Consider the following 27453-nt stretch of genomic DNA (forward strand, 5'->3'; position numbering starts at 1 on the left):
GAAGCTTGCTCCGAATGTATCATCAAGTGTGTTGGTGATATTAGTAGGGTCAGTATATTCAGTGTAATATTGCACCAACACAGTGCAAATCTGTGTTTTACTGCTTACATCCTTGACATAGCCAAAGAAGCCTTTGTAGTCATATTCTGTATCCATGCCTATTTACCTGTGGATGTCAGTCTTGGGTGATTACATGAGTAACATAAGTATCTTGCTAATACTGGTCATGGACGTCTGCATGTCTTGGGATTTGCTGTTGTTCTGGACTACTGTTCAACTTCTGTTGTGTAGCCTGTATAATGCAGGGGTTCAGCAGACTGGTGTCCTTGTGTAGGAGTAGCGAGTCCTGGTTTACCATTGATGGCATGACCCATACATCTTTGTAGGTGCTTATAGAGTGCATTCATAATTCTGTCTGTATCTTGAGCAGTGTCATCCCTGAGCATGGGGGCTGTGAACCCTCCCACCTCTGTCATTAGTACTGTGAATTTAGCTGTAGGAAAGGTATTCACTGTGTGTTCCTTGGATGGGTGAGATGGTCGGGAATGGAAATTATCAGTGAATAGTTCATGGTCAGATCTAAACAGTGACCAGTTTACCTCTGCTGTAGTGCACCTGTTGCACATGTCAGTGATTACCACTTCTAGCATGTTTTCACCTCTCGTTAGTCCATCTACCAACTGATACAGGCCATATGAGGTGATAAATCCCAGGAAGTGCTGGGCCTGGAAGTGAATACTCGAGTAGGTTATCCAGTTAAGTGTGGGGTAGCCAACACTGACCAATAACAGGGTGTCTGGTAGGGCTTTCATGTTTACCACTGTCTCCGGATAGTTGTAGTGGTGCTCCTGGGTCATGGAGGATTATATGTAGCAGCTCACAGTTTGCATTGCAGTCGTGGCTGATGTTAGCTGCACAAGGATGATCACAGAGGTATCATGTTGCCCCACTAAATTGGAGGTGTAGGTATCCCCGATGAATATGGATACACCCCCTCCATGTCTGTGCCAGTCCATGTTCTGTGGCTGAAACATGTGTTATGGGTTGTAGTCTGGTAGTGTTGGTGTGCTCACAGGAGCCTTATACAGGTCCCAGTCACAGAACAGATGTAGATGTTGTCCATGCTGAGGGGTGCTGTGAGTGCATGCATGTTGTGAGTACTACCCCTGGTGTTGAGTAGCCTAACCCTCATTGGTTCCACTATTGTGCAGTTCATGGAGGTGAGATTCACCTCTGAGACCTGCCTAAAAATGGCACCATGGGGGCACCAATAGCCTTGCCCAGCATTCCAAAGCCTTACGCTGACACATGTAAGTTGGTATGGCATTGTTGCAGGCATGTATCCCATCCGTGCTTGTGTCCCATCTTTCCTGTAGGTAACCTACTGGTCAGCAATACAAAGCCTGAAACCTATACATGTCCACTAGCTTCCAAGATAGGCTTTTGGAGTGATTATGTATCAGTAGTCTGTATGCTATTGCTGTACTTAATTGTTGTCTGACTACATGGTGATTTTACACTGTATATTGTGATCAGAAAACTGTATAATCACATATGATGTTGGAGATGGCCTGCACTGTAGAGGTTCACAGATAGGGAGTAGGCTATCTGCCCAAGGGCATTTAGAAGCATAGCTACAGTGTGGTGGCTTTACCTGCGCCATTGATGAAGTAACTGAGCCTCTGTCAAGCATAGCCAATTAAGTGATTCCAGGCAGAGTTGCTGGAAGCTGTTGAAGACTGGGGTGCTGTAGGGTGATAGGGGCACATAGTGATCTCAAAAGGGCATGTTAACATGACAACCCAACAGCATTCAATTTCCCCAACAGGTCTTGCAGCTGTAAAACTGGAGTGGCTCCCCCACACTCTGGCTGTATGTTTCTGGGACACATGATCCCAGGGGTGTATATACTGTTGCCCAGTCACACATCAAGGTTTCCCCTGAAGTGTGACAGTGAGTGGATATGCCAAATGTAGTTAAGATGTTAATGTATAGTCTCTCTATTCATGTGTTTTGTCGGTATTTCGAGAAGCTCACTGGGTGTGGGTGGCTCCGCCTGTTATGTAGCCAAGCTTACACATAGGATTCATGGACATAGGAAATAGGCAGAAGGACCGTTAATGTCAATAGTGTAATGGCTACAGCATTTGCATAACATCTGTGCAGTCCTGGTTCAAATCCCAATAAATTCAGAGATGATTTACATGTTATATAGTAGACCCTAACCACAGCTTGCATATATAGGTAGTATTCCACAGAATAATAAACATTTGGAATACACAACCACTGAAATGTGTGTTAATCACCCTTGCACTACCAGTGCCTGCTCTGATAGGTAAAATGACCACTGCCAGGATTAGAACACGCAACCATGTACACAATCTTCACAATAACCTACCACTAAGCGACCTGAGATGTACCAACAGCAGTTGTGTATTCTGACAGGTTAAAACACAAAAGGGAGTATTGTGTGGCAATAGGACAAACCACCATGTACCCAATGAAAGGTGTATGCTCTATGTATATATATATATATATATATATATATATATATATATATATATATATATATATATATATATATATATATATATATATATATATATATATATATATATATATATATATATATATATATATATATATATATATATATATATATATATATATATATATATATATATATATATATATAGCGAGAGAGAGGGGGGGAGAAAGAGAGAGAGATATGTCAATATATGGGGATATACATATATATGTAGATATATAGATAGATTAACAACATCTACATAACCATGGAGGTACATATAAATGGGATACCTACCAAACACCGAATGCTTGACATGCCGACGAGCGTAATCACGAGGCATAAAGACTGGAAGACTACAGTACCGAAACACCAGAAGCGCGAGGTTTAAAATCCCGATGTTAAGGGACATTTAGTTAGTGCTTCTGGTGTTGCGGTTCATGTAGGTTACTGTGTGTAAGTATGTTTCTGAGGGCTGTAGTGTGTGTAAGTATGTATTCTGAGTGTGGTGTGTGTTCCTGGGGGACTGTAATGTGTGGGTTTGCTTTGTGCGTCTGTTTGTGCGATCTCGGAGGTAGAATATTAAAGTAGGGGGTGTGTGGGGGGGTGCAGCCACCTACATGGGGGGTGCAGGGAGGCTTGCCCACCTGCTCATACGTAGTGTAGGATAGCTTGTTTGGATGTGGTGGGTAGCAGTGTGTCTGTGTGTGCGTGTGTGTGTTCCATGTTTAAGTTACTTTCACAAGTTTGACTGTCGCTATCAGTAATGTGGGGTATGAGAGTCTGGGCCCAGTACTGTGGGCGTCGGAATTGTGTGTGTTTGGGATTTCATTGGTATCCAGTATACAGCGGGTGAAGTGTTCATATATAAGTATAACATGGACCATAGCAATCACACATTCTGTTACGACCAAACTTTATGAACAAAGGATATGGAGAGTATATGCCCATACACTATTACAAATATGTGCTATGGACATGAGCCAAAGATAGGGTTATCACCTGCCCCTCTTTGTGAGGGACAGTCCCTCTTTGGGCAGTTATGTCCTGACCAAAAATATTAAAAATGGCAGATGTCCTGAGATTGTAGGACATAATTATGTCCCATATGTAATGTAACAGTTGCATAAAATAATTATTTCTGTATCTAAAATACCTACATTTTACAAGAAACAGGATAAGCAACTAAACTGCTACCAGAATAAGCTTATATTTAGGCAAAAAAGGAAAGTTCTATCCTTTGTACTGACCATGGGTTTGTGTCAGCCTGTAAAATCTGATGTGTGTCCCGAAAATGTCCCGCTATGGCCATTTGAAAAGGTGGCAACCCTAGCCAAAGAGGGTCAGTCACCAACACAACTCCAATGACTGCAAATACCTATGACAGAAATACACAGACAGCTTTCATGTAGCAACACTTTATTACATTCCGATGTATTGCCGAAAGGATTCACGGACTAACATCACCTGCATGCTATACAGGAACCAATTAACAATGCCTTAATGAATCAGCTTGCAATTACCATAGTATTAGTCCACTAAAGGATAGGTGTTCAAATAGGGAAGGAGCCCTCACACTCATATCGATTATGTATAAAAGCAGTTCCTACACACCTGCATCTGCTATGTACACCCACCAACATTTCCCCACACCCAAACCAGTTACAATACAAACTGTAATAACATCACAAATCATTCATTCACTGTACGACATCTGCAGAAGCCTTAACATACCTTGTCAGAGACACACTAACATGGCCCTATGTGAAATAGTTGTGGTTATACAATGGAACGGCTGCTGATGTTACAGGGTTTGTTTGCACTAATCCCATTTCAGAGTGTTGTGTGTACACCAGGAAGTGTTACAGATTACTGATTAACAGCACAGTATGATACACATGTACACCTAACCAAAGATATCTGGTGAGCACACTGTAAGCCACCTAACATTTCTTGCATAGCCATACAGCCTTGAGCTGCCCAAACTTCCTTGCCAGACTGAAACATCTGCAGAAGTATCAGGTACAAAAAAACCCTGCATAAGTAGCAATGTTCTGAAATATTGTTGAAATCCAAAAGCTGTCCCTCATTCTACCTGGGGAAGACTGACCGCAGACTTAGGGACCGTGTTTATGAGCATATGTATGCAATTAAGAAGAATTCCGATGTTAATGCCTTGGCTAAACACATTGACAACCATCCTGGGCACTCCTTTTCGTTTATGGCCATAGATCAAGTGACCAATAACATTCGGGGAGGCCCTATAACTCTTCTTTTAGAAGTACGTGAACTGGAGTGGCAATTGCGTTTAGACGCATTTTGCTACCCGGGTTTAAATGAAAATTGCAACATCTCAGCAGTACTCAAGTTGAGGAGTTACTTAAGGTAGTACCTTTCCTTGCAGGTTTACTTTACTAATTTATGCATACATAAGGTTTCTTCCAATGTTTTTCCCTGCTTTTTTCTCTTGCCTTCATGTGGTGTGTTTTGATTGAGGCACCATCCTTGGCAAGTTACAGTTTGGGTCTCAGTAGTCATAGTTGTTTGTTAAATACACAGCTACATGTTATACAGGTGTCTACTACGCCTTATTTTCATATTGGGTGACAAGCATTTTTCACCCAGTTTTTAATTCACTGTTGCTCAGTATTACTTATTTTTTATTTTTTATGCGTTACTATTAGATTGATTTTCATGTTGAACTTTTCCATTTTTATTGTTATGGTTTCATATATATTTTTTAAACATTTTATTCCAAATTTATGTTTATCCCTTTGGTAACATTTCACATTTCTAAATGGATATTATCAACATGAATTATGGCTTGTATATTCTCTTTGTAGAATATGTTGATTTTGTGAAGTTTTACATTTGTTTTTCAAGTTCACAATGAGTTTTGCTTACCATGTTGTCATTTCCCTTTTGACCTGTACAAAAGGGGCGTGCATTTTACCTCATTGTTAATTTGTTTTCTCTGAGGAAGCTGCACCTTTGTGTGGCAAAAACGTTTGTGAAAAATAAAATTCGTTAAGACTATACCTTTGTTGTTGCTGGTACAAGGTCTCCGTGGTACGCTTTTGGATTTCAACAGTATTTTGGTTTGTTGCATCTGTATGTTCTGAAATATAACAGCTGTACTCACATGTAGACCAACATCTTCTAGCCATTACACACAATCCACGGGAGTCATGATCCTAATATATCTCTGTCTGTCTCCATATAGCTGTTGAAATACATCACAAACAACACATCCAGGCCGTCTTCCTTGAAAGTAAGACAAATGGACAACACCCAAGTGGAGTACTCAATCATACACCACTGTTGCCTTGGTATTGGCTAATGGAGTAGCTGCACAGCTGATGTGCATCTAATTAACTACTTTGGAACACCGATTGGTGGTCAGGATAGTACATGTTACTGATATTTAACAAAAAAAGGATGGCTTATCACACATTCAAACCATCTGTATATACCAGCAGAACAATACAAAGAAGATTGAAGTACAAACTGAAAAGGATTGAAATAACAGTCAACGACACCTCGGGTTACTAATAAGGTATGTCGAACACTCAGTATGCCTGTGTATGTAGTACCTGTTTTGTAATAATTAAAGTGTACGCAATGCATTTAGTGGAAACAGTTATCTTGTAGTGATGTATTGTTGAGCATAGTAACACTTGTAGTATTTATGTGTGTACTGCTGTAGGTCACAAGGCAATCACCGCATACACCACAAGGGATGCTATATAAGGGTTTTGAACCCAACAATTCCTCACCAGCCACTGTCAGTGGCAGGGTTGGTCCAACAAGTACATGCTATAACAAGGGACAGTATATGTTGATATATTGTAACAGAAGGCATATGTATGGGTGTATTACTGAGAATAACATGTCGAAGGTTGGCCAACTGTGCAATTATGATTTGCATTGTGGGATATTTGCCAATAACTGTGTAATGTACATTATTGTCTGCAGATATGTATTACATTTTACATAGCATTACTGTTATGTTAGGCAAACATTAGTTATGTCTATTGGCATTTACAATACACAATAACAGGATAGATATGACTTGTAGTCACCCGACAGTTTATCAGAATGATAGCAACGTAAAATGGAAGAGCTAGTTAAATATCCATGCACATAAGACCTGTAATAAGTTCAAAGTTAGGTACTAGGCTGTCTGCCCAAGGGTATTTATAAGCCTATCTAGAGTGTGTTGGCTTCTGCCACCCCCTAAGGTTAGTTCCCTGTGCCTCTGAACAGCAGAAGCTATTAGTTCCCTGTGCCTCTGTCCAGCAGAGCCACTGCAGTGATCCCCATGGTACATGTCTGTCTCCCATCCACCGTCAAGGTTACTCTTGAAGAGTGCTAGTGAGGGGTCCTGCCTGATGTACATTGGAATCTTGTTCCAAAGCATGGGGAGTCTCCGGGTCAGGAATCTATCCCTCCAGCACGTCCTAGTTATCATTGTGGTTAGGTGTATATCCCTAGAGCATGTGGCTCTCAGGGTCTTTTGTTTAGGTGGAGCATATCCACAAATACTGGGTTAGAGATGGGCCTTGTATGTCAAGCAGAGATCACCTCTGAGTATGTGGTATGCAACCAAGTACAGCTGGAGTTTCTTTAGTTGGGCTGCATAGGTCATCTGTTTGAGGTCAGTAATCCGCTTGGTGTGGTACTGTTGTGGTCTTTCAAGCTGTTGCAGTTGTCTTCTAAGGTGCATCCCAAATGGGGTGTTGTATCCTTTAATGGTTCTAATAAGTCATGAGTAGAGAGGCACAATGGCCTCCTTTGTTCTGGATGCGAACCCATTTGAGATTAGGGGGGTGACATAGAATGATATTCTAACCACCTTAGTGTTATGGTTATCCAAGGAGAGATTGCAATCTACTTGGGTTCCCAGATCCCTTATTAACTTTTCTGTATGTAGGGGACTAGCACCTTTGTGGTAGTCTGCGGGTAATTAGTTTTATCCAAAGGGGATGATTATGCACTTTTTGGCATTCAGCTTGAGGCCATGATATTGACACCAGGTATCTGTCTCAGTGCGACCCTTCTGGAGGGTGTCTGTATCAGCTGGGGAAACAATTATGGCCCCTAGTTTGCAGTCATTTGCAAATCTTTTCAGCCAAAGTCCGACTGTGCTTGCCTGTACCTCAGAGAAGTATATACCAAACATGAGGGGTCCTAGGACTGATCCCTGGAGGATGCCACTTGTAACTAGTTTACAGTCAGACCTAGGGTATGTAACCCCCACTGTGTGGGTTCTGTTCCTTGAGCCACATTGCAAACCATCTCATGATGTAGGGGTTAATGTTCAGGTGGATGGGTATGTTGATAATATCAGAATGGGGAATGGTGTTGAAAGCCTTTGAGAGATCAAGGTAGGCTGTGTGGACCTCCTTACCCTCATCTAATGTCTTGGTAACTGTCTCAAAGAAGTCCACCAGGTTTAGGAGGCATGGTCTGCCCTTAACAAAGCCAAACTGGGAGGGGTCAAAGGTTTGGAGGTATCCAATGTCTCTGTGAGTGAGACCCATGATGATGTGCTCCATAGCTTTGCAGACCAGGCTAGTCAGGCTTATAGGGCAATAGGTCCCATGGTCCACTGTGATGCCACCTTTGTGGAGTGGGATAACTGTTGCTTTGCACCATTCAGGGGGCACAAAGCCTGATGTGAGGCTATTATTGAACATGGTGCGTAGGTGGGGAGCCAGTTCATTCTGAAGTTCATGTAAAATGCAGCCTGGGTTGTTGTCCGGTCCCATGGATGCTGTGATATTGGCTTTAGAGAGTGCAGCTTTTACCTGCGTAGTTGTGATTACAGGGACTCTGCATTCTTCCTGTATAGATATGGGCCCTTTAGGGGGTGAGAGATGGGAAAGGTGGCACTGAACCTATCTGCCAGGATGTTGGCAATATCAGTTGGTTCTGTAATATTCCTGCATTTGTGCTGTAACTCAGAGCAGATCTGGGTGTTGGCATCGAAATATTTGACATAGCTATAGAATGTTGTGTGGTTGTCCTTGGAATTAGTGGTGGTTTTGTTTCCATAGCTAGCTTTGGAGGATCTTATAAGGAATCTCAGTTTCTTACTGAGGCTGACCAGGGAGCTCCTCCACTCATGGGATTGTACTCTCTTTTGCAACAGTTTCTTCCTTCTGTTCTACAGTTTGTTTATGGCAGGGGACCACCAGATTGGCTTCCTTATTTTGGAGGATACCATCTTGGTTTTGTTTGGGATAGCACAATCCATACACTTGTGTAAGTGCTTATAGAGTGCATTTGTGTAGGAGTCAGCAGTTGTAAATGTATTGTCCATCTGCATGGGTGTCATGAAGTTCACCACTTCTGTTTTAAGAAGGATGAAGTTGGCTTTGTAGAAATATTATACTGTAGTTTCCTTAATGGGGGGTTGGGGCGGGATGTGGATATCAAGGGTGTTTAGCTTATGGTCAGATCGAACCAACGAGGAGTTGATTTCAGGTGTAGAACACCGGTCACTCATATTGGTAATACCTAGGTCTAGGATATTGTTGCCCCTGGTGGGTGTGTGAATAAGTTGATCCAGGGCATTGGAGTTTATGAATTCCAGAAAGCGTTGAGCTAATGAGTTGGCACACGTGTAGTTTTCCCAGTTAATGGTGGGGTAGGTGAAGTCCCCATTAGTAGGGTGTTTGGTTGAACCCTAATAATTTCCAATACATCAGAAAAAGAGGAGTGGGAATCTCGGGGCATGGTGGAGGATCTGTAGCAAGCTACGATTTGGATTGATTGCAGTTTAGCCCAGAGGTGGTTGCACTCGGATAACCTCGGATGCATTGTGCTAAGCAACTAGCCTGGAGGGGTGGATATCCTTAATGAATATGGACGCACCTCTACCTTGGGAGTTTCAGTCCAGGTTACATGGCCAAAAAGTGTGGTATGAGTTATAGCCTGGTAGTGCAGGGGTGCTCTCTAGTGCCTTGAACCAGGTCTCAGTCACTGCACAGATATTGATGTTCTCCATTACAAGTAGTGCCTCGAGTGAATGCATTTTGAGATTTAGACTTCCAGCATTGAGGAGCATTACCCTCAGTTTGTGCTTGCCTGTTCCTGTTATGTTGGTGAATATGTTATTTGAACTTTGCCTAAAGAAGGCACTATAGGAGCAGCAAGAGCCTTAGCCAGTATCCGGAATCCCAGGGGTGACAGGTGCAGGCCATCTGTGGCAAAGCATCGTGGTCTGTTGACCATGTCATCCCAAGCTGACAGATACTGGAGCCCCTTAGAATAACACCAGAAGCTTAGCCAATTGTTGAAGTCAATAATTTTGTCCTCGTACTGTGGTATCATTCTGGGTGATGGCAGAATGCTACACAGGGCAAGAGTCATACCTGCCTGGGCTACAAGATTGGAGAGCTCTTCTATGTCTCTTTTCATGTAGTCCAGGGAGGTACATTTCAGGTCATTCACACCAACATGGACAATGACAGAGTCATATTTGTACTTGTGGAGTGACCTGAGTGCATGGGTTATGTGGCAGATCCTGGTACCCCGACAGGCAGCTGACAGTAACCTCCTTGTTTAGCCTAGTGAGTGGAACATCAGTGTGCCTGACTATAGAGTCACCTATGACTAGTGTGTTGGGTACTTTGATTTGCCTTATTGGCTGTGGTTGAGTGGCACACTGAGTATGTGGGCTATGTGCCATTGGGGTTGTGTTGGGGGGTGGAAGCTGATTGCGTTTCCACTTTGGCGGTCTCTGTTGCTTAGACAAATTATTATTGAGAGCCTCCACAAATGTTTTTGTTTTACTATGTGTGGATTTTGGTGGTGTAGATTTAGTGAGACTATGTGATGAGTGTGGTGTGGTGCAATTGTTTACCTTCTCCACATGACTGTCAGGTTCAGTCTTGGTTGGAGAGAGCTTTACCTCCAGTTTGGCTAGATAAGTGCATCTCTCACAGGTTGTAGTGTTGGGTGGTAGGCAGAGAGACTTGTCTGTGTACATGAGGCAATTTCTACATTGCCTCAAGATGTCCAGATTCATCAGATAGACAGGAGAGAACACTGGGAGCTGACCCTTGGACATGCCTGAATATAAAACTATTTTCCCCTATATAAGTGAGGAAAGTGAGTACAAGAGCTGTTTTACTCTAAGCAAGTGAGAAAAGTACGTACAAAAACTGTTTACCTCTAGGTAATGAGGAAGACTGAGTGCTATAGTAATTAGTAGCTTACATAGTGCTTACAAGTTCTGAACAAGTGCTGAGCATAAATAAACAATCCAGATAGGGTCTTGGATAACATAAACACACTGCCCCCCCAAACAGGTACACAATCATATATCCATGTACACTACAGAGCCCCTGTAACCACAACTATGCAGGTACAAGCTGCACTCAGGCTGCATGGGACCTGTCCACATCCCAGGTTATATCATATACATATGGCAAAACAAGTTGCTCTCCACATACACATCATGTAAAACATAGCTTCATGTCAGGCTGTGTACACACTGAATGGTGCACACCAACAAGTATCGCAACCCTCAAAGGGGGAGACACCACTGATAATGGGAAGTACTGCACTACAACCCTGCTGAGTCTGGTCTGAAAGGCCAAGAACCTTGATCAACTTATTTGATGTCAGCAGTACAGATATAGATGACAGTAAGGTTGATTTCACACAGCATATCATAACCTTGCCAGGTCATAGGACATCATCACCCATACTGTGTTCCGCCTACACTCAGTATACTAGATGTACATTCCTATGTCACAGGAGTGATTTGCAACGGGACTGCTGGCAGAACCAACAATACAGATGGTGTCTGAATAATACATGCACATCACACCAGTGCCAGCTACAGCAAGACAGGGTTAATTCAATGTACTCCTCCTCAATGTAGTCTATAACACACAGACTAACAGAAGGCATCTGCCTATTGAAGTATGCGAATGACTATGACCTAGGAGCAATAGCTGACTCAGAGTGTTGTGGACAACATGCAGAAGGGGCTTTGTGGGTGAGGTGTGTGACATATGGGCACAATCTGACAGCTACATATTGCATTGTCACCCCTATGTTAATAACCCTGTACCCATGAACTACCACCTAGGCAGCGGTCAACAAAATGGACACTGTGTGTAATGGATGCAGCTGGGCAGTTGTCTTTCCTGTGATAGTTACGTCACTACACCTGTCAGGTAGTCATCTGCGGCAACCCTAATCATGACAGGGTGCCATCCATGAATATAGAGATCATTGTCCAGCCATACTCAACACTCAAGTGACCCATATCAGATCACATATTTCCTTTAAGGGGTATTGGCCATGTTCAGATAGCCTACACCAGCCTTCCCAATCCCCATCTCCACTATGTAGCATGATGCCTACCCTGAATAAAGCCATGTCCAACCCAGTGATGTTGGACATGCAACACATACACATCCTGATCTCAAACACATACTTCATGGACATCCACCTTCCTAGTACTAGGATCACCACATGTTGGACAGATCCTTGTCCCATACACTTTACATACTCCTGCCATACTATGCATTCCTGTACAGCAAAGCTGCACATTGCCTGCCTCTCAGACATGGTGTGATGACCACATGGAAAATGTATCATTAACCCTGTAGATCAGTTATGTGGCACTGTTCCATCTGGCCCCAGAAACCCGCCTGTTGGTTACAGCTAGGTAACCTTTCATCCTAGATTCTTACATGGCCCAGGGCATATAGCCTACTAGTTGACTTTGACTATACATGCTATAGTTGATATCCATCCTCGCAAATACCATCTGGCTAGCCAGTGTCCCATGTGTATCGCATGTGCAACACAGGTGATACATGGCAGGATGGTGAACTGCTGTACAGTGCCATGTAGATGTATATGGCAAAACACATACATGTAAAACCTTCCATGAGCAAGTCTGCAGGGTCACAGCTCATGTCCGTTAAGGCAGTGTAAGTCTTTATATGTGACATATACACAGCATCAAGGTTGACTGCATTAATGTGGACATTGTGCTGATAGGTAAGAACACCAGTACAGGCAAACAGACATGCCCACATCAAGACAGCATCCACATGGAGTATGAGCAATTTAATCAGGTGACACACACACATATATGGTGATAATATCCAATCACAATTGAGTGTTAAATGTGTGTGACACAAACATGTCAGTGGTGTCAGTGTCATGTAGATTTGCAAAGACAACTATTTAATCATAATAAATGTGATACACATGTATGTTCAGCTCTCTGTGAGTTACTGTGACCTGTCTCCATCATTATGTCTTCCAGGTATGCTGCGTGCAAGGCTACCACCTTATACCCACTTGGAGGATGAGGCTCTCATCCCATACCTATATGACAATCATGATGTCCTGTTCAGCCATGTGCCACAGGATGCACAGCAGCGGGATGCCCTGTGGAAGGAACTTCACAGGAGGGTTAATGATGTGGGTGGCCAATACTGCACATACCAGCAGGTGAGCAGACACTGTACAGACCTCATTAGACAGGCAAAACAGCATGCTAATGCAATTCCCAGGGAACAAGGTGCAACAGGTGGTGGGCCACCAACCCAGCCCCCACTCACACATACTGAGGAGCTACTGGCCAACCTGGGGACACCTGCAGAACAACATCCACAAGCCTTAGCCGATATCGTGGAGGTGGGTGCCTCTCAACCACCGAGCCTGAAGTTGCCTAGTAAGTCACTACTGCACCTATAACAACTATATTCCATATCATTACATGTGTCACTGTCATCATATGCCAGGCATGTATACACACATGCCGCATACTATAGTATGCTACTCTGTGTATGCACACATATGCACACTCCATAGTATAGTCTATTGCACTGGAATATGTGTTAACATGCACATTGCACCCTGTAGCTATCATACAGGCGTGTATAATGATCATAATGCTGTGTTACTCCTATTTAGGTACCTCAGGCATTCCGCTATGACAGCAGCCAATTGAAGGTGAGACTGTTATTATTTATCAGACATGTTAATGCACAGATCTATCTGCCATGTGGCCATTTATCACATGTGCACATAATGTACATGTACACATAATGTATGGTCCTGTCACTATATACAGGTCGGACCTGCAATGCATCACGATGACTACCCATGTGCAATACTTGCAAACTATGTGAAACACCAACATGAGACCTCACAAGCTGTCATTGCCAGATGTGTGGACAGCTGTACATACAATGGTGGAGGTGCTGTTCACTGTAGGGACGTGTACTACAGAGCAGAACTATACATGTGGGGAATACAAACAGTACTACACAGTGAGCTGGAGTATGGCCAGTCCACAGGATTCACTGGTGTGGATCATACCCCTGCTACGAATGTCACACAATGTGATGTGCTATCTGACATGTCCATGACATCTAGTGGGCTGGCTGCAACACTGCCTAGCTATCCTAAAAAACATATCTCACATACCAAACAGACCACCCTTTGTCTGCATAACCCTGTCGTCAGTGGAGCAAATGACATCTATGAGTGTATGTCATATGGGACAACACAGACGTGAAATAGACACCCATCACAATCGTTTGGCCAACACATGTACACACATGGCCATGGAGGATGGCCAGAGACATGAAGCAACACACACAGTAGACGTGATGCGCTTGTATGTACACCCTGTCGTACATTGGCTCCACATGGTCCAACTATGGCCTTTGTGTAATGGTTATATTGCAGATGTGGAACACTAGACATCCTACAGGCCTGTGCACATCTTGTGTAGGCGTGACATCAATCCACCACATAAGATGTGTCGAACATCTTGAGTGTGTCACGACATGACAGCAGTCACCTGTACAGTATCCACATTAGCCCACAGATACAGTACATTGCCCTTGCTGGTGTGAGACATCAATGTCATCCTTGCTCCTCGTGTGTGTGTGTGTGTGTGTGTGTGTGTGTGTGTGTGTGTGTGTGTGTGTGTGTGTGTGTGTGTGTGTGTGTGGTACACAGATGTCATGTGGGACATGGTGTACCGACGAGTTTGCCATGTCTGGCCATAGTTGCCAGGCAGCAGCAATATGGTTGCAGATGTGCAGGGGTGTCATCCGTATACCCTTTACTGACCTGTGTCACACATTCCACATCATGGTTTAGTGTGTATACACCTCAGTGACATGGATCACATTCCACAGTATATATGTATTGCATCTGAACAAAGTCATGGCTATGAACTGTGCCCGTAACTCCACTGTATAGTAATAGAGACACCTCATGATTCCCTGCAATGGCCATGCACATCAGCTAAATGTGCAGTATATCTGTAGGTATGCTAACTACTACTATGATTGTGTAATTTGCATGCCTTCTGCTATGACACATGCAATCTGTTGTGTGCAACCCAGGGATGTATGATAACTACCACTATTATTGTTTGAGCTGCATGCCGTCTGCCGTATCACATGCATGTTGCATGCCTTCTGTCATATCACATGTATGTTGGGTGCCATAGCGTGTGTCTGTGTGTGTGTGTGTGTGTGTGTCTGTGTGTGTGTCTATTGTATAGATTGTAATGTACAGTTCTTCTCTGCCCCTCACAGGTGATGTAGGTGTGTTCCCCTCCTGCGATCCATCTGATGTTAGTGTCCCCACAGACTTTAGCAGTGATGATGAACGTATGATTTAAGCACAGGCAGGGTTGTCAGGGGCTGAATCTGTGCCATTGGTTGACATTCCACCTATATCCCCCTCGTCTCTGCACACAGTTCTCATGCTTACACATACCCCATCACCAGTGGCTATAGAGATAGGACAGTTAGCATGTGGTAGCTTGGAACAGGAAAGTGTGGGGGCTATGGAAGGTGTGCCTGCACACCATGGTGTCAGCCAACTGACTGGTGATGCCCCACACAGGCATGTGGCCAGTGCTGCTTGTAGGAGGACCTCTGGCCAAAATGACCCTGCAAAACAGAGTCCAGCAGCTGGTGTCACCAGACACATGTTTCAGGCTGTAATGGAGGCACAGACATGTGCTGAACGGCACAACAGAGAAGATCAGAGGCTTCAGAGGGCTGCTGTCCATTGTTTAAACAACAACATCCAAGCAATGGTAAATGCTCAACAGCAGATTGCTGAAGCTTTGGATAGACGATTGAGTGACATGGTTGGAGTCCTTGACCATGGCATGACAATCTGCGAGCGTGAGCTGTCTGTGTTGGAACATCTGATAGGAGTGAGGCATCAGGCAAATGGATGTAGGCCTGCTACATCACCTAATTCAGGTCTACGTGAATGAGCTACCTCACATGCCCGCTTCCATAGTGGCGGTAGCAGCAACAGTGCAGCTGGTGCTGTGCTGTCCACACCACAACACAGCAGGCCATGTGCATGTGGCCCTGGATGGTCCCAACAGGGACACGGTTCCAGTGGACATGTGTCATCAGACATTACCCAATCTGCACCTCTGCCTGGTAGTGCCCGTGCAAACTCCGGCAGACACAGGTCACGTGGACATGGCCGCACACCGTGAGCTGTAAAACCTGGCCTGTACAGTCCACAGCTGTCAATAATACCCTTGTGTAGGCCAGACACATGCCAGAACTATGTGCATTCATACATACACGCACACACCGGAAACATATGTAGGGTACCGCAACACACACATGCATAACATCCACACATGCCCAATTAGATCAAAGGCCCTAACCCACACACATGATGTCAACCAATGGTGCAGCCTAGGCCTCTGGCAAACATTATCCCCCTGTGCATATGATGATGCCTGTGCCACATCCCTGTCATCCACAGCATCGGTGCAGGGACATGCTCATATGGTCTGATGCACAGGGTGAACACACTAGGAAGATAAGTGTAGATTATAATTGTTGTGTACTGTTGATAGGCAGCAGACATACCATGTAGTACAGGTGTACAATGCATTTCGTACTGTTAACAGTATGTGTCTTGTGTAACAACAGTAACTGCATGTTAGTCATGATGTTCTGCTTTCCTCCTTCAGGTGCATGTGCCAGTGGATGTCAGTGTTTGCAGTTAGTGTCCTATATGTAAATGTGGACTACTCACAGGTATGTATGAAAATACCAGCATGCACCTTGTAGCTTCCACATCACAGTTAGAATGCCTCACGTTCCAAACACGTATACTGATCCAAGAGCATGATAGCTCTGTATTAAGCTACTGTGGCTACAGACGTGACATCCATACTGGATGACATCACAGGTACAGTTACATGGAGTGGTGAGGTAAGAGAGCAGTCTAGCTGATGACAAGGGTAGAGGCCAGTGGGAAGTGTGATGCCTCATTGGGAAGCAGTAATACACATTACCAAGACAGGATGCGAACACACAACTGCACCCACACCCTCAGGCATTGACACACATGTATTCAGTGACACAGTAACACACCCAAACACTCACGGATTCACCAACAAAGTAACACACACTCACACACACAGTTGCTAGTGTTGAGGTGAGGACCCCTGCCTATGTGCAAATCATCATTACAGTACTGTGCACCTACATGATGCGCCACAGAGAATGTACTTATACAGGTAGTCAGTATGGCCTAAGATCGCGGACATCAACATGGATAGTAGATTGCATCACCTAGATGGGGGAGGGGTCTTATCAGTTCACTATGGTAACATACATCCTCACTCCAGGGACCAGACAGCCATACATACATGCACGCACACACACACACACACACACACACACACACACACACACACACACACACACACACACACACACCCACACACACCCACACACACACACACACACACACACACACACACACACACACAGCCATACACACACTGTGGCATTCACTATTGAATACACCTATGTCACGCACATACAGATACCACGCATGTGTGAGATACACACCCCTGCCTATGTCCTGCTTTCTACATTGTAGTCTGTACAGATGTCTACAACAGTGTACAGGAGAGTGAGTACCAATTGAGATGTATTCCCCACCATACGTGACATATATGGACATACATGCAACCACACATGCCAGTACTGTGAATCAAACACCTGCCTATCTCATGATATGTATGACAGACTTACAGCAGTATTGCATGCATTATAAAGTGTACTGATGCTTCCTTTGGCAACTGTGCTGATATATGCACATGGGAGGTCTTAACTGTTACAGGTGTCAAGTGATTTACCTTTGGTGTCACCCTGACCGCTGTCTGTGTTGTGTGTGTTGCCCTTCAATTAACAAAACCATTGCTTAGTGGTTACACAGGTTATTGTAGGACCACTTGTGACACACCTGTGAGCTGTCCTCAGCAAACATCCATCTGCAAAGATGCCCCACCACTTAGTTATGCCCACACATCTGTCCATATCTGAGGTACATATTTCCGTACTTTCAGCATATCACCATATACAGTTGGCAATGTTGAGGCTGCATTGCAACTGCATGATGTACTAAGACACACGTCACCTGCATACATCAGCAACTGCACATTCATGGTATCTGAATGCACACCACTATAGGTTCATGTGTGTAGGTCCTACAATCCTGTAATTTGGGCATGTTTGTAGGCATTGCAATTGGTGGACATGTGTAATGACTTACATGACACATGGACTGTTGTATGATATGATAGGTGTAATGGGTGACCAGTGCAGAGGGAGTGTTACCTCTGTCAACATTGATATCACACCTTATGTACTGTTAGCATTCAGCAGCCATGGACCTACATTCCATGTGCATGTGTGTAATGGCTGTAGCCACCTGTCTGCATAAAGAAAAACAGCTATGCTATTTACATATATGTTGTATGTGTGTGGCATGTACATATCCAGGGCAGGTACATGTATGTCATATCCAAACATGAGGGTGTTTACTGGTGTACAGCAACAGTCATCTGTTAATGCTGTCAATAACCGAGGGCCCCTGGTATGTGTACTGCTGACCTGGTTACAGACAGTGGTATCATTGCATTGCATAACATATGATGCAACTGTGTCAGTACATGGGTACTCTGCACAGTTGATGTAGAGCTTTGTACAGTCCACTGGTCAAGGGGCATATGGCAGTGTACTATTATATGTCCTACCACATGTATGGATGTGTGTTGGTGGTCCGAGGGAATGGTAGTGTCTGAGGGTTACATCCCAGAATGCAGCTTTTGACACTGTGTCCTGCACCTGTCTCATCTGTGATGCCTTTTGTGGGGGTACTGGTCAGTACATGTGAGTGGCCTTTATGTATGTGGGGACACCACTAGCTGGAGCAGTCCATACCTGTGTTATGGTCCACATGTCTGGTTCTGAGGTATATGGTGGTAGTGCTATTGTGCACTACAGAGCCTTCAGCCAGGTTTCCTTACTTCACAGATGTCAGTACTCCCATTGTTGGATCTGCAGTGAGCAGCTGTGATTACGGATGCTACACATCTAGCACTGGTTAGCATAAGCATACAATGCAGTTGTCCTCTAGGTGTCAGGGTGTTATCCTGTGTTTAGGACATTTGCCTTGGAATGGCACTATATGGGTGAATGTGACTTAGGTATTATGACTCTGAAGAAACCAGTTTACCTGGTGAAAGCGCTCAGTCGGTGTGCTCATTTGGAATAAACGCTTTTATTTTATACCTGCATTGCTCTGGTCTGTGCCTTATTGTCAGCTCCATTTATACTGTGGTCGACTGGTTCGTTATTTTTTTCTACGTGGATTCCTGTATTGGAGTTGGTGTTTTGATTTATTTATGACTTAGGTATTATCCCCACTCCCTTGAACCATGGATGCATGTGATATGTGACAAAGGCCTGTCTACTTTCAGTCATGTCATTCCAGAATGACAAACACTGGACAACCTTGTAATTACAGCAGGACATTGGCTCATTGTGTTGGTCAAGCAGTTGCCACTCCTAACAAGACATCACTGCAAGTGGTAGTATTGTGCTTGGTATAGAATGGTACATCTAAGGTGACAGACAGCAGCAGACATTGTGTATAAGACCTATAAAAAAGATGTCAGATATATGTAGTGCAGCGTTCCTGCTAACAATGACAACTACTAACACCAAAGTCCATTACAATGTTCTTTATGTCTAACTGTAATAGCATGGCCACTGTGGCCTTCCATGTTTAGAATCAGAGTGCATCCCAGACAGCCCTGTACTACTAAGTGCATGAGCATGCCCAGTATAACCTTGTATAGATGGACACATAGTGCATTCCGAACAGCCCCGTGCTACTAAGTGTGTGAGCATGCCCAGTGACACCTTGTGTCGGATATGTGCCTCTATGTGTATGGGCATGGCCATTGTAACCCTGTATAGTGATAGCAGCTGTCCATTCCACAGATGGGCATACTTCAGGTCAGGATGGATTCCTACATTAAACACACAAGTTCACAGGTATGTACATCTTAACTGCCAGCATCCCTGTTGATGGCCACATTCCTAGAAGGTCATAATGACAGCCTTGAAATGCATAGTCTGTGTGGCGCGACTCGTAACTATGTAGTATTGTAATAGTGATCTGTAGATAGGAGGGTGTTCTGTTCCAACTACTGGCGTGTGTGTTTGTGTGTGCTTGTCTCTGTCTGCCTGAGGACTGAATAATGCTTTTAGACTGCTCACACTCCATACAATTCCTATACCCACCTTTGGCAAGGCTGAAGATGTCACCCACCTAGAAATACACCTCTGGGAATGCTGTGACCCAGTAATCTTGTTAGTGCTTTCTGTAACTGCGTAATGCTGCAGTGTGATAAAGTAGTTAGGTCAGTGCTCTAATCCCAGACTTGCCAAGTGTGTGTTTGTGTCTGTGTTTTGTCCCCATCTGCCTGAGGACTGAATAATGCTTTTAGACTGCTCACACTCCATACAATTCCTATACCCACCTTTGGCAAGGCTGATGATGTCACCCACCTAGAAATACACCTCTGGGAGTGCTGTGGCCCAGTAATCTCGATACCGCTTTCTGTAACTGAATAATGCTGTAGTGTGATAAAATAGTTAGGTCAGTGCTCTAATCCCAGACTTGCCAAGTGTCTGTGTTTGTCTCCCCTCTTCCTGAGGACTGAATAATGCTTTTAGACTGCTCACGCTCCATACAATTCCTATACCCACCTTTGGCAAGGCTGATGATGTCACCCACCTAGAAATACACCTCTGGGAGTGCTGTGACCCAAAAATCTTGGTAGCGTGTTCTGTAACTGCATAATGCTGCAGTGTGATAAAGTAGTTAGGTAGGAGTTCTAATCACAGACTTGCCAAGTGTGTGTGTGTGTGTGTGTGTGTGTGTGTGTGTGTGTGTGTGTGTGTGTGTGTGTGTGTGTGTGTTTGTCCCTGTCTGACTGAATAATGCTTTTAGACTGCTCACACTCCATACAATTCCTATACCCACCTTTGGCAAGGCTGATGATGTCACCCACTTAGAAATACACCTCTGGGAATGCTGTGACCTAGTAATCTTGGTAGTGCGTTCTGTAACTGTGTAAAGCTGTAGTGTGATAAAGTAGCTAGGTCGGTGTTCTAATTCCAGACTTGCCAAGTGTGTGTCTGTGTGTGCTTGTCTCCATCTGCCTGAGGACTGAATAATGCATTTAGACTGCTCACACTCTATACAATTCCTATACCCACCTTTGGCAAGGCTGATGATGTCACCCACCTAGAAATACACCTCTATGAGTGCTGTGACCCAGTAATCTTGGTAGTGCATTCTGTAACTGCGTAATGCTGTAGTGTGATAAAGTTGGTAGGGCGGTGTTCTAATCCCCGACTTGCCAACTGTGTGTGTGTGTGTGTTTGCCCTAAAAGCATATTGCTACACTGTGATACGGTAGTTTGGGGTTTGTATACAGGACATGGCAAGTGTGTGTGTGTGTTTGGCTGTTAGAGCCTGTGTAGAGGTAGCTGTGAGTGTCTAACCACTGGACATGTTGGGGAGAGGATTTTGTAGTTTTCCTATATGGTGTCCATCTTATGACACATTGGCCACCTCACGAGGAGTACAGCTGTCAGTCAGCCATGGGACTGTGTTGGCAAGCCATACCCCTACATCTGGCAAAAGGCCTGGTGAACAAAGTATGCAACCCTACTAGTACCCGGTATATGTCCTGCACCCATGTGCAATGCACAAACACACCTGCCTAGGATATCCCACTATGTTGCTAGTACCATGCACATTGATGACAGATAATAGGCATGGTGTGAATGCAGTAAGCTGCAGAGGACATGGCACCCTGTACAGCAGTACAATAGGCACATATTTGCGGACATTGTGCCTTCACTATGTTCCCCACTGGATGCCTGCAACATATGTGGTGCCATCAAATGTGATCCACAGAGGCCATACAATGCCATACATATGTGCCTTGTATGGACCAATGCCACTGACACCAGGGAATACCTGTATTATGCTATCAATGCAGGTGCAGGGTCGACCTGCTGACTATAAGCAGGTTTCATCACACCAGGCCAGTATTGGCATATCGGGGGATAACAGTCTGTATACATAACAAATGCCTGCCAAACCAGGTACACCTGTACAGTATTGTGAGACATGCACACCCCAGGCAATGTCCATGTGAAGGACTTTCAAACACAGTTATGGCATGCATTGCAAAGCTATGGCCATACACATTGGTAACCAGGATGTCAGGGCAGATCATGCACTACACATCTGTGTTTGACATTGCAGACACTACACCCCTGTACCACACCGCACACCACTGTCAGGTTATGCAATGCCAAGGATTACCCCTCACTCAGCCTTGTACAGCCATCTTGCACAGCCAACCACTACACACCCATGAAGCAATGCATACATGCATGTCAGTACTGGCACCTTGTGTCTGTGTGTGGGTTATGATAATCCCAACCACAGTCACTCCCAGTATAACCCTCATTGGCATACCAACAGATGTCAAACACTTTCACATGCCCTAGCCAGTAGAACCTCCAGATATTCCCTGTGGTGCATGTAGTCCTGTGCATTACTGCAATGTGGCAAACTAAGTAGTTAGGTTGTGTATTTGTGGCCCTGGCAAAGAGTGTCAATGCGAGTCCATTAGAGAGTGTGGTTGTGGTGATAATGGCATCTGTTCATGGGCACAGCCATATGTGCCACACCTAATGTATGTCTACTATATCTCTGTTGCAGATGTCTCTCACCTACACACATATATGTTCCTACACACAGTAACATGTCAGCTTTGTGGCACATGTAGTAACGTCATGCACATGTAATAGTAATGACTAGTCAGTCAGGGGTTTGACCCCTGTACTGTTAGGCGTGTGGCAGATGATGCTTAGGGTTAACTCTCCAAGCCCTTCTCTAGTGTACTTTGCATGTCCCATCCACACACTCTCTGGTGGATGTGGAGGTGTACACCTGCTCAGCAGCAGCACGTGTATTGTAAGTGATGGACATGATCAGGTGATGGCCTCTGCACCTATTGCAGTCCTCCTCTAGCTGATTGCATGTGGAACAGCTGTGATGGTGTTCCCATAGCCATTCGCATGATAAACACAATACACTATCTAAGAAAAACATGTTGGTATTTGGCCATGACAGTCGCTGTGAGTGGTACCTGGATGTGGTGTTCTGAAACGGCATCACAGATGATATCTGGATATACCTCAAACATAATTCACAGTGGGAAATAGCCTAAAGACAGGAGGGTTATGTGCCACACATGATTACAGCATGTAAGTGTAGCTATGCTGCATTGAGACTACTGCCTGTTTAACATGATGTGTGTGGTAATGGCTATTCTGCATGTTTTAATACAGACATGACAGTACTCTGTTCATGAGGGACCCCCATCTGTAGGGCCATCTGTGGACTGTTCAGTGTGTAGAACCATTTGTTTCCTGTTTTACACAATGAACACACATCTGTGCACAGCAGGAGCATAGTGTGAGGATTGCAGACAGTACATGGTGATAGGGATGTCACATATATATATATATATATATATATATATATATATATATATATATATATATATATATATATATACACACACACATAGGGTTGCCACCTTTTCAATTGCCCAAAGTGGGACATTTTTGGTACAAATATTAGATTTTGAAGGCCAAACATACCCACAGCCACATACCCACAGCCAGTACAAAGGACAGAACCTCACTTTTTTGCCTAAAATAACAGCTTATTCTTGTAGCATTTTAGTTGCTTATTCTGTTTCTTATAACATTTAGGTGTTTCAGATACAGAATAACTGTTTTATGTAACTATTACATAAATATAGGAAATCATTTGTCATTAAATCTCAGGACATCTGCCATTTTACAATATTTTTACAGGACGCAACTGCCCAAAGAGGGACTGTCCTTCGCAAAGTGGGACAGGTGGTAACCCTATATATATGTGTATCTAGATATATATATATATATATATATATATATATATATATATATATATATATATATATATATATATATGTGTATATATATATATATATATATATATATATATATATATGTATGTGTGTACTTACGCATGCATATACATCTGTATGATTTAATTACTTTGGTCATACTGTTGAATGACTGTGCTGTCTGCTATGTTTGTGATAACATCAAAGTTAGGTATAACTTCCATGGCTTAGTGGTAGATCACATTTATTGTGATGTGTAGGGTCCTGGCGTCAGGCCTTGCCGACACGGTTTATTGTGTTGCTGTGCAGAACAAGGGCCATTGGACTAAAGGTGAGTACAACACTTGTCAGCTGCGGTTTTCCATTTAAGCGTCGATTCACGTCACGCAAAAACCTTCTGCATTCTTACTGTGATACTTCACCCCAGTTCACATTTCAATGGTATTATATCGTTATACAGCATAAAAGTAGCAAGATATGCTCGTATACGGATTACACGTCATAAATGGTGTTTGCTGCAGTTGAACCGGCAATGTCTGCTCGATAGGCAGATGCTCTAACCACTACACTGTTGGTGTTCTGCTTCATTTATATGTATCCCCATGGTTCATAGTTACCCAAACACACACCTCAACACTTCAGTAACACAGCAGGCATCCATTTTCCTGTTAGAAAAACCGCACTACTCCACATGAGCCATTCCCTACTGCTCTAGACACATCCCATATGTTGGCTCGCTCACAGTATATTCAGATGTCCCAAGCTTATAGTCCTGGGACATATGTTCATATAATGGTCAGGGTGTTCAATTAGTCTTCCGGTTTTTGGCTCATCCAACTGGTGACTGGGACTGCCGTGTACCTGTTTTTAAGTCAGACTTAGCACGTGGGCTTAGTTAGTTCCACTTTTAGCATCCTACCTGTGGTTGGAGATGCAGGAGATTTGCTCACCTCTAGGCAACTTGATGTGACAGCACTACATATTATGGGGGGTTCTACTGCTGTTTCCCTTCACATTCATTATGACTGCTTTATTGTGACCATGTTCATTCTTCATATACATATATATATATATATATATATATATATATATATATGTATATATATATATATATATATATATATATATATATATATATATATATATATATATATATATATATATATATATATCTGTACATACACATGCATATACACCTACATGCTTATTTACATTTTCCATACTGTTGAATGACCGCCACTTACCGTCACCCATACCTGCTTGCATGCTCGCTTATGTCTGCTTTAAAGTGCCTTAATCACCCTATATCCGACTGCCATTATTGTTGCCATCATATAAAATTAGCCCTTGCATGGCTTGGACCCGGGAACAGGAACACCATAGTCACTGTTTTTTACCACTAAACCATCCGTGATACATTTTTTATGGATGGTAATTAGGATATATGACTGTATTACAGCCATTCCACAGTACTGGCAACAAATGTGATAGTCTTGTGGTGTACATATGTATAGTACATGTTACTATTCATATGTTTCTGAGAAGCATATGTATACCTTTGCAAGTATACATATTTATGAATTGGGCACATACTTGACAACTACATATATGCATGTATGTGTGATGTGTAGCTATGCGAATATAAGTATGTATGTTTATAGATATATGACTACATATCTGGAGTTATACATGGCCATGTATATGAATTACTGCATACGGGAGGTACCTGTACCGTTTGTATACAGGGTTGTGTGCATCACTACAACGAGGAACCTGGACGGGGTATACAATTTGTGGACATTTACTGTTTGGAAGATGGCTATGAGGAAGCTTCATGTGAACATGTGAAAGGTATATATTCCCGATAATGCACGTGGGGAGACGTGCATCACGGTCAGGTGTTTAATCCCGGGTCATAGGTTCTGCAGGACCGGCTGGAGGCTGAGCAGGGTTGTGGACAACTACTGCTCATACAACTTGTGTCCAGATGTCTACGGGACTGGACATTGTGTCGTGCCACCAAGTCTAATCTTTAGAACAGATACTTATCCCATGAGGGATAGCCAAAAATTTTTGGGGACCAATGACTTCCATTCTTTTGGCTTTACGAAAATGAGGGAGGGTTATACATGCACAGGATACATAGTTTGGAATCCTGAGACTGCCTAGGGTGAGACTTCCTACTAGATATGAGTAAGGGTCACTATGTGCAGATATGGCTGCGCCAAGCTAGCAGCCCAAGTATGGGTGGCTTTGGTGGATGTTCAGGAAGGGGGGTGGTGTGCTGTGGAGGGGATGATGAGTATTCAGTTATGTATCCAGGTGTGTTGGGGTTGGATGGCTCAGTTCAGGCCAGACCATTATGTGGGTGTGAGCCGGTAACATTTCTGTACATATGTATCCACATTTTAATGTTCATATGTTTGTGGGATTGTCTTCTGCAGTATGGCCTGTCAGGTTGTATTAAGGATGTGAATGTTTGTTCTTTGGTTTCCTTTCTGATTCACCCACTGCTCCCTTGTACACCTCCAGTTCACCTATTGTGCATCTGACCCAGTCTCCCTTTGGCAAATTATTACATTACCCATCACCCCCACCCCCATATTCCACACACACCATCCTTCCCTTCTCTGGTTGATGGCACATGGCACAAACAACAGAACACATTGTGTACACTACATATCTCTGGTACCAATATGATTTTGAAGACGACCCTAGCATTTTTGATCTTCCACATGCTGTACTTCACACACATAGGTACACGCAAATACTTATCTTTCATAACATGGTAGGTAGACCCGGGTAATACCCATTCATCTTTGGGCCATCCAGACAAGGACGACTTGGACCTCGAATGGGAAGATATTGAGTCAATGCTCTGACCATTGGTAGAGTTGCCACCTTTTCAAATGACCAAAGTGGGACATTTTCAGGACGCACATTTGATTTTACAGGCCGACACATACCCACGGTCAGTACAAATTATAGTACTTTAATTTTATGCCTAAATGAAAGCTTATTGTTGTAGCAGTTTAGTTGCTTATTCTGTTTCTTGTAACATTTAGGTACTTTACATACAGAAATAACTATTTTATGGAACTATTACATAAAATATGGGACATAATTATGTCCTACAATCGCAAGACATTTAACATTTTTAATATTTTTGGTAAGGACACAACTGCCCAGAGAGGGACTGTCCCTCACAAAGTGGGAGAGGTGGTAACCCTAACCATTGGGCTAGGCTTAGCAAAGGGCAGCGGCGCGCAAACATGCTGTGCTTCACTTCCACTTGATATAACAATCAACACTACAATGGAATACGGACATGGGGTTTTAAATGTCATTTATTCGAGGGACGGGTACTCAATATTAAGCTACGTGCCTTTGTGTTTACTTTTTATGTTGGTGTTCGCGAAACTGTCTTGTATGCTTTGCACACATTTCAGTATCCACGGACACTGACAGGAGTAATTATTATTAGAGGCATGCTGTACTAGTCTAGTCAGCGTTTTAACTTGCGTGTCTGCAGCCA

The sequence above is a fragment of the Protopterus annectens genome, chromosome 12.part0, assembly GCF_019279795.1.
Source record: "Protopterus annectens isolate FY-2018-M chromosome 12.part0, PAN1.0, whole genome shotgun sequence".
Classification (NCBI taxonomy): Eukaryota; Metazoa; Chordata; order Ceratodontiformes; family Protopteridae; genus Protopterus; species Protopterus annectens.